At 35.6% G+C, this 10,000-nt stretch overlaps 1 pseudogene; it reads left to right on the top strand.

Moving 5' to 3' along the window:
- The window catches only part of LOC137644969 (uncharacterized), an 8,933-nt pseudogene extending 1,770 nt beyond the window's left edge, over positions 1-7,163 (top strand).
- Positions 7,164-10,000: the final 2,837 nt, after the last annotated feature.

The raw sequence follows: 10,000 nt of genomic DNA, 5'->3' as shown, positions 1-10,000 counted from the left end.
TTCCAAACCGATCAAAGGATATCTTCTTTAAACTTAATATCCTGATGATGATAAAAATAGCAATACATATCACTTATCAGTGTTACTGTTATTGTTGCTGCTTAAACTTTACAGCAATGAAAGTAGGAATGAAAATAGATTTCGCAATCAATTCAAATTTAAAAATCCCCGATGTTGTTAGAATTCAAATAGTAAAAGTCGTTGCTTGAATTTAAAAATCAACAAAAGAAGAGCACCTGGACACTGGTTCCAACTTCCAAAGGCTTTCGTTTGATAAAAGCCTCCCCTCCGCACCGACTATCTCGCCAAGAGAGGACAGGTGGCGCCAGCCATAATACCCCCACACCGTGAGAAAAATTCCACATTCCTTGCATTCCTTAGCATTCCCGGGCCGGATTCCCATCGCATTCCAGTGCTTTCTTCTCGAGCATATGCAAGAAGAGAAAGAGCTCTTTCTCCCTATAGCCAGAAGCAGGTGGGGTTAATAACGCGTTATAACAAGCGATACACAAACTGAATGGGTCCTAGCCAAAGACTTGTCGGGAGGCCGTGACGTCACATTGTGAGGGCCGCCGCGCTGGTGGGAAGTTTTACGTACATTTTATTCTGCGGAAAGATAATTTACAGATGTTCTTCTTAAGCATAAGCCAAAATCGTAGAGAAACCAAATTAAAATAAATGATAAAAGATTAACTTGGAATCAAAATTACTAATTTTAGCGACTGAGAATTATTGCTAATTTTAGTATCGTGGTGTTTATAGTATTATTAGAATTTGGAATATTCTATTGTAAATATTTTTAAACTTACACTTCTATAAGAATATTGTCCTTGTGACAGCACAAAATTTAATAATTGAGACATACATAAGTCATAGAACAGCTTAAGTTTTATTATGAAAATTCTAACAATGAAAATATCTTGAATTTTCAAATGTCATCACATGACGTATCTAGACAAATTCTACTGCCGTTATTTCAAATCTCTCTCTCTCTCTCTCTCTCTCTCTCTCTCTCTCTCTCCGCCCCTAATCATACACTTGGAGCCATTGAAGGGGAGATCTCTATGGCTGCAGAGGCAGGTGCCATTAGCAGAAGAAAAGTAGAAGATAAACAGACACATGGGGTGAAGGGAAGGATCCTGATAGGAGAGAAGCAGTAGATCTAGGATGTCAGTGGGAAGGGCGGGGGGATGGTCAGTCTGTTAGTGTGGGAAAGGAAAAGAAAAAAAAGGAGGGTGGAAGGAAACAAGGAAGAGAGAAGCACTACAATGTGAGACAGGAAAAATGATTGGGAGAATAGAAAACGGGAAGTGATGCTATGGTGCAGCGGATACTTAGATAATCCGGATTATGTCACTCCTATTACCACTAACATAGACTAGCAACCCCCCCCCCCCCCCCCAAAAAAAAAAAAAAAAAAAAAAAACAGTTATTTCAAAGCAAACCACTTACAACCAAATGTCCTTAACATAATATTCATGAAAATTTATTCTCTTTACTTTTATAAATCGGGAAATTGTATTATCTGATCTCAAAATAACATTATGCTCGGATCCATCGCCTTTTATAGATCCTTCTCTTCTATATTAACACGCGTTTCTACATTTACATGTGTTTTTGTTTCAAATATGGCAAAGTTTTATCCATTAACACACACATATCTATCTATCTATCTATATATATATATATATATATATATATATATAAATATATATATATATATATATAGAGAGAGAGAGAGAGAGAGAGAGAGAGAGAGAGAGAGAGAGAGAGAGAGAGAGAGAGAGAGAGAGCTTTGCTCTTCAGAAATTATGTCAGTAGTCAAGCTCTCTCTCTCTCTCTGTGAGTGAATATTCATAAAACTTTTCTCATGAAAAAAGTTAATATGTATTTGAAATCAACGAGAAAAAAAAATGCCGGGACAGACATAATTGTGACGTAACAAATACTGAAAGATTCCATCGGTGTAATTTAATTTGATATTATGAAATGTCTGAGTAGAAAACTGCCGTCACTGTATTTTCTTATTGTTTATCTAAAACTGGTGTTTCAGCCAATATCAATACCAAACACAACGAAAATGTAAAACAAAAGAAAAAAAACTTCACAATTATAGCTGATATGACAAAATTTTATCCTTCATTGACGTATAATTTTATTCCCTTGTTTTGTAGAGGGGTCATGACATGATAAATAACATGTTTTAATGTTAATGTTTTTAAAATATTTTATTCTAATCGTTAATTACTTCTCATACAGTTTATTTCCTTATTTACTTTCCTCACTGGGATATTTTTCCCTGTTGGAGCCCTTGGCATTATAGCATCTTGCTTTTCTAACTAGGGTTGTAGCTTACATAATAATAATAATAATAATAATAATAATAATAATAATAATAATAATAATAATAATAGAAAACGTTTTAGAACAACGGAAGAAACTTGAATATGAGACAATAAAAAATAAAAAGTTGAAGAGAAGCAAGAGGGTGACGTAGGCTTCGGTGAGAACTTTCCCACCACATGAACCCTCCCTTCGTTCACATCACCTGTTTCTTCTTATCATTTCCCTTCGCTTTCTTCTGCTTTTTTTTTTTCTCTTTTTTACTCGAGATTCGCACCATCAAATGGAAATGCATCTTGCTACGACCTTTGACCGATGCGATGCCACCTTTTTTTCGCTTCGTCGCGATATTTGAGAAGTTCGTTGTGCTTCGTGTGTCAAAAGCACTACTACTTTTGTGTCTCTTTAGTCCATTAGAGTAATCATACGATGGTTTTCTACGAATATAATAAAAATTGTGATCTTTTCATTATCATATGACTTTTGTTTGTTTTCATTGTGTGCTTATTTACATTCACTAGATTTTACGTCATTAATACAGAAGTTTCTTCACGGAAAATTAAAAGAAATTGGTTTAAATCAAAAATCTTCTGTAACAGGTATTATGAAAAAAAAGTAATTAAGTACACAAAAATTGAACGTATAATACATGATCATTTCCCACTGTAAATATTTCTTATTTCAAAAATAAATTTATGAATTTGCAGCCAACGGCCAATCAAATTTAATGTCAAAAATGCTTTTCTTTATTGAATCCTTGATCTCATGTGATATGAGATGCTAATTTGTAAAAATTTTGATTATCCATTGGATGAAGAACGCAATTACATTTTAAAGGAAGTAAACAGTGTTCAGCTTCCCTCAATGATCTTCCGGAAGTTTAGTCTAGGGCTTCGAGGTGCCGTGAAATTTGAAACGGTTGGGAATAGAAAATGGATACTCAAGAATAAATTTGAATTGGAAAATTATCGTTATTGCCATCATTATTATAATAGAACCCTAAGGAACTGACGTATAATAAGAAACAGAAAAATGTTAGAGGAAATTAAGGCCTTGGTGCTGAGAACAATACACATATCTCTAGTCTCAAACGGTATGCGCATTGTTCGGTTTCCTCCAAGGAGTTGGGTAACCCCAGACCAGCCCTTGAAGCTAGTCACACCCCCACAACCATGAACGGCGAATTTTCTCACACTCCTGACCTATCTGTCTTCCCATCCCACGATCCCTTCACCTCTCTCTCTCTCTCTCTCTCTCTCTCTCTCTCTCTCTCTCTCTCTCTCTCTCTCTCTCTCTCTCTCTCATCATCCAATAGCAAAATAAAACAACTAAGAAACCTTTGTGGCAATGTTTATCTGAGAGTAATTGCTTCGGTATTGCAAACTGTACTCGAAGAATCTACGGTTTAATCTCACTTAATTTCAATTGAGAAGATTACCATTTTTCAAAAGTGGGTTTACTGATTTAATCTAGTAAATAGGGATTAATTTTCTGGTCAAACAGTATCAATCTAATCTTAGTACTGTAATATAAGCGTTATTCTACTGATTTAGTTTACAAACATTTCTAACTACCAGAAGTTGAAAAATCTAATAATTTACCAATTTATACTTCTCTACATAAAATACCAAGTAAATCTACCGAGTGTTACTAATTTAGAGAAAATTGTTCTCCTCGTGCAATGTAATAAAGTTACTGTAACCCCCAACAGCCTGCGAGACACAGCAAACTAGAGAAAGCTGACATACTGGAAATGACAGTGAAGCACCTGCAGGCCGTACAGAGGCAGCAGTTGGCTCTGGCGGTTGCCCACGACCCTGCCGTTCTCACCAAGTTTAGGGGCGGGTTTGCCGAATGCGCCCAGGAAGTCACAAGGTATGGGCACGATTGGTTTATGAGTAACATTTCCCGAACTATGAATAATTTATGTCGTTTTCGTTACGTTAGGGTTTTTTATTCTTTTTTTTTTTCCATTATCAATGATTCCTATAAGGCTTGAAAGTAATGTTTGTTCTTAAGTGGACATTAGAACAATGCAAATTAAAATTCTGATAGCCAAATAATTAGAGATTGGAAGGAACTGACAAAAAAAAAAAAAAAAAAAAAAAAAAAAAAAAAAAAAAAGGAAATAAGCACAAATACCATCTACTATACCATATTCATTTGGTATTTCTATTGTTGACTCATTAAAAATGACTCTTTATGAAATCCTAATCCATGGTAATCAAAAATCACCTTTATTATGTTAATTTAGTATTATGCAATATTCTAACATAAAATTTCTTTTCCTCCCTCGATCTGCCCCATAAACTTTATGGCTTCACTGTGGCTAAACCCTTCCAAGGATCTCCAATATTAGAATATTGTACATCATTAAGCGTTATATTCTAAATTTTATAAAGGATGGCTAGAAAATGTATCTAATAAAATACACGAAGAAATAAGTGAAGCCTATGAATAGAATTTAATTACCTTTTACCGAAACAACATTGTTTATCCACCTTCTACGGTGTAATCTTCATTCTTGATTTATGTAATAAAAAAAATTATTAAATCATTTATCTAAATTTCTCTGACGTTGTAATGTTAATCTGATTTATATATCATATCATAAAGAATTGCCCCTGAGAATCGTCCTTCTTTCCAGATATGTATCAAGAATAGAAGGGGTAGATGGCGGAGTTCGACAGCGTCTACTGCAACATCTGGGTCAGTGCGTGTCTGGTCTCTCGGCCATGACACCCTTATCCTTCACAGCCATGGCAGGACTTCCCTTGCCACTGGCACACTTACAAGGTGCAGCTATGCCACAAGGTCCACCCCCACAACTGCAACAGAGCCAAGGAGATGCCAACAACAACCAAGCACGCCTCCTCCATGGGTTAGTCGCAGCTAGGCTTGCAGCTGCTGGAGACACTGCAGGAGCTGCCCTGCTTCTCCATGGAGGATTGTCCTTACTAGCCAGAGTTGGACCACATGGGCCAGCTCAACCTAACAATCAGCAAGCGCCTCCACCAGTGTCTTCTCAAGGGCCACATGCACCTCCTCCACCTCAACAAACAACCATTCAACCACCACAGGGGCTGCAGTCTTCCTTGAGTAAAATCAACGACGGTGCATCCTCGTCTGGGGAGCGTCCTTTAAGGCCTTCTGCTTTCACTGCTGTTAGAAGAGCTTCCTCACCCCCCAGGGCACAATTAGATCATCATATTCACCCACAGGAGTCTTTACCAAATGCTCAGGTGCAACAGATTATAGCACCAACAGCTCGAAGAATTTTCACAGCACCAGACCATAAACAAGAGACTGTGATCAGGGCGCAAGTTGCAGTACAACCTGTAAATCTCACACTTCAATCAGCTGGATCTCACGAAGGAGACATTCGAACACCAATAGACTTTTCCTTCAAAAGAAGACATCTTGAAAGACCTACCCCAACCCATCCATCAATATCCATCCCCACCCCTAAACACCCAACAACTTCACAAGGTTTCCCCACACACATTCCTCAAAAAGACTCCCTCTTACCACACCCAGCATCTACACATTTAAGTATCACAAATCCATCTCTCACTCAAACAACTTCCACACACTCTACAGTTCCTCACACAGTGCCAACATCATCCCAATCCGTTGCTACAACAAATCCCCATCATTCTCATCATTATCATACTTCTCTCCCGCCTACTCTTCCCAGACCATCGCCAACCCTTACACTGCCTGACCAGTACGAGTCAACAAATATTTTACCCTCAGAGAAATCTCGTGACAAAAGACCTCTTGATGACCCAGAGTGTTCGAACCCTCCCTCGAAGATGCCAAAAATAGACATAACTCCTGGAACAGTACCAGCTCCGTTACATTTAAAATTACCTTCTCCAGATATGTCAGCAGCCACAATAGTGCCTTCAGGTGTGCTACCTCGCAGATTATCATCACCTCCGGAAATTTCATTACCTCTGAGTGAGTCATCACCACAAAAAGATTTTAACCAACCGGGACCCTCTCCAAGAAAGACGCCTACTCAATCTTCCAACCCGTCTGGGTCCTCTCCGATTGGATCGACGACGCCAAAGAAAGAATTGACGTCTGAAGACAATGCTTCCCCAGACCGGCCGTCCACTTCAGCGCCTCAAGAAGATAAAGATATGTGGAGACCATGGTGATGCAACTTCGCTTTATGTATGTTGAAAAATGTTCGTCAGTGCCAAAACCGGTGTCAAATTAGTGTTCTAGAAGAGTTTACGTAGGCCTGTATGCCTGCTATTTAGTGATCAGTGCCAAATTCCGATGAATGATTGTATTTTCCCGGTGAAAACTAACGGTAAAATATATGCAACTATTAACGTTGTTCATCTTAGTTGATCAATATATTATTGTCAACGTATTAAACGTATTAAATCTTGTTCTTGTTGCGCATAATGAAATATGTGTTTAGAAAAATTAAAAATTTTATACTTTGTTTTTCAGATTGTTAAAGTTATTGTTTAACTTCACTATTGAAAAACTCACTCCACTGTTATATATACGCCAGTACCCACTTCACATTCTCGGTGGTATTTATTGAACGGAGAAGCTCTAAAGATTTTAATATAAAATATTTATATAATATTCATCTAAATTTGTGTATATATTGAATGTTAAGTGTAAGTCTTTGTTGGTTGTACTCAGTCCTCAGGCCTATATTTTACTATCATTGCCCTCGTGCAATGGCCCATGCTGGTATAAGGCCAGCTTAATCTTTACCAACCATCCAACCTTATGCATAAGGTTAAAATTCTGCCTTACAATGGATTTTATGAGTATGGTTCAAGGAGCAATGGGTCAAAACGAGGCCCAGGAGCCATTGAAGCTGCAGTAATTGTGTGCTAAGTATACACATCGTTGGGGCACTTATTACTTCCAATTAATCTTTATAAAGAATATTTCCTTCTCTTTTAAAATAACATTTACCTTCGAACTTATGTATAGATTCCATACTTATTTTAATATATATTTCTATTTTACTTTGGATTAATGTATTTTTCTAATCGTGAGTAGTTGATTGTTATAAGGTTTATGGATAACTACTTAATGCTCATTCCCATTCTTTCCTTTTCCATTCTATTTTAAAATCATACTTGTTCCAAATCCACTCCCTTCAGGAACATTCTAATTCCAGTTCTTACTTTTGGAATACTCTAATTCCACTCCCTTTTACAAACATTCTAATTCCAATTAGTTTTTGGAAATTTTTCTAAATTTTTAAAATTTCATTTGGAAAAATCGGATGCAGTTCCATTTAAAAAGAAATTATTGTCTGCAACAAGGATTCAGAGTCTTGAATATCTCATCTAATGTCTTAATAGTCCTTTAAAAAAAATTTCCATTATTAATATCGTAGTACTTAAGGTATCCTATAAAATATGAATGTGCCAAAAAAAAAAATATTTATATGAAAAGAAAATTGTGATGGAGACCGTATCAAATTGATTTTTCTCTTTTAAAGTAATAAAAACTGTTTGGATAAATATTTTAATTCTGTAATTTACAGGTGCCAAGTAATGTATTTAGATTATACTATGTTTGAAAGAACGTTTAGTCTTAACCGTTGTAAAGATTTATATATAGCTTTTAAATCATGTTAACATATTCTCTCTCTCTCTTCTCTCTCTCTCTCTCTCTCTCTCTCTCTCTCTCTCTCTCGTATTGGAAATAAGATATCCTCTATAGTTTTGAAAATACACTTGTTTCCATTTATTTCAAGTGTAAACAAAGAGAGGCATGATTTTATGTATATCAAAGTTTGACATGGAGAATCTCTCTCTCTCTCTCTCTCTCTCTCTCTCTCTCTCTCTCTCTGAGGTAAGATTAGCTTATTGTTCCGTAGTTCATATTCCATTCGATTTGAAAGTCATTAAGTAAACATTGAACACATTCTTTATGTGATTTTCTTGACAAATACAGAAAATTGTGTTTTTAAAAAATATTTGGTGGAAAGGGAAACGGATAAAAGTCTTATCGTGTACGATGCTTATCATTATTAGAATAGTAATTCTTTTTCCTACATACGAAGCATTTATACAGGTCTGTGCCATATTAAGAACCGCCAACTATTTTCTGTCTTTATCATTTACCACAGAATGTTATTTTCGTCAATTCACTAATATGAATGAGAAGTGAATAAAAGCAGGTGGGTTTTATCATCTCTAATACTTCTTCCTTTTCACCAATTTTTTTTCTCTTAGGTTCCACTTCCAGCATCTTTCCTTTTTAAATATAGAATAATTTTTTTTCTTCCTTTTCACAAAAAAAAAATATTTCTCTCATTAAAAATGTTAGGCACCATGGCCTCGTTTTTTTTTTTTTTTTTTTTTTTTTTTTTCCTCGACAATTCATAGGGGTACAAAATCTCCTCTCTATGTTCTATCCCGGTGCCATTTACTCACGAATTATTATGAATGAACTAAAACTTCTGCGTAGTACTTAGTACAAATAATTTAAACAGATTTAGCCCACGTAACCTCATCGCTATTAGATCATCTTTCTTTTAGAGAGTCATTTACTTTCAGAGCCAATATTCCCCTTATGTAAATTATCCTTATCCTTATATTTATGAAGAATCGTGTCAATGCTACATTAAGGGATACCTTTAAATAGTATCTCTCTTTACTGTAAAGAGTTTATATGTACGTTAGATTTCTGTGAAATCTGAAAAAAAAAAAATACTAAAAGACGTAAGCCTTAAATATATGCGTCCCAAAAAATCTGTGATATTTTAAGGAATAAAAATATGAAGCTTTTATGTTGTTATTTTCTCCTCCATTATTTGTATGGTTCATATATATATATATATATATATATATATATATATATATATATATATATATATATATATATATATATATATATATATATATATAAATTCTTGTCATTAGCAATTGACATCATTACTTTTCAGTTCCGCTAACTTGGTGGCCTATTGCAAACGTCCCAGCCTGGTGATCGCCGGACTGGGGTTCGATTCCAGTACGAGCTCGGTAGCTTCTAGTAGTGTTTGCAACCTCACCATCCTTGTGAGCTAGGGATGGGTTTGGGGGAGCCTTATAGGTCTACCTGCTGAGTTATCTGCAACCATTGCCTGGCCCTCCCTGGTGGAGAGGGGGCTTGGGTACTGATCATATGCATATATGGTCAGTTTCTAGGCATTGTTATTGTCTCTTGCATCTGCTATTCATGGGCGAATTTTAAGCCTTTAGTTTACAGATCGGCTGTAAAATCCTTTTAGATATTACAATGAGCCTCGGAGGAGACTACTCCATAATGTGCTAATGCCCTAGAATATTAAAAACTCTACTTCACCAACAATGGAATTACTGTCTATTCCGATGTAACAAAAAAAAAAAAATAAATAAAATGGGGACGCAAATCCCACTTTAAAAAAAAAAAAAAAAGAAGCAGACGTCATAAGTCAAAAGTATAACTTTTAACAACTTTGCAAATGGAAGTCACTTTCTCATGGCATTTTCCTAACTAGTAGACGTGTATTTCTTTTACTGTAAATCTCATGAGAAATAATTATTCAATAATAATAATATATCTGATAAGCGTAAATTCTTCATCAGAATTAAATCATCGCAAGAAATCTAAGGTGAATTATTGAAGATATCTTTGTAGT

This window comes from Palaemon carinicauda, chromosome 8 (assembly GCF_036898095.1).
Source record: "Palaemon carinicauda isolate YSFRI2023 chromosome 8, ASM3689809v2, whole genome shotgun sequence".
NCBI lineage: Eukaryota > Metazoa > Arthropoda > Malacostraca > Decapoda > Palaemonidae > Palaemon > Palaemon carinicauda.
This window is presented reverse-complemented; position numbering and strand designations above follow the sequence as displayed.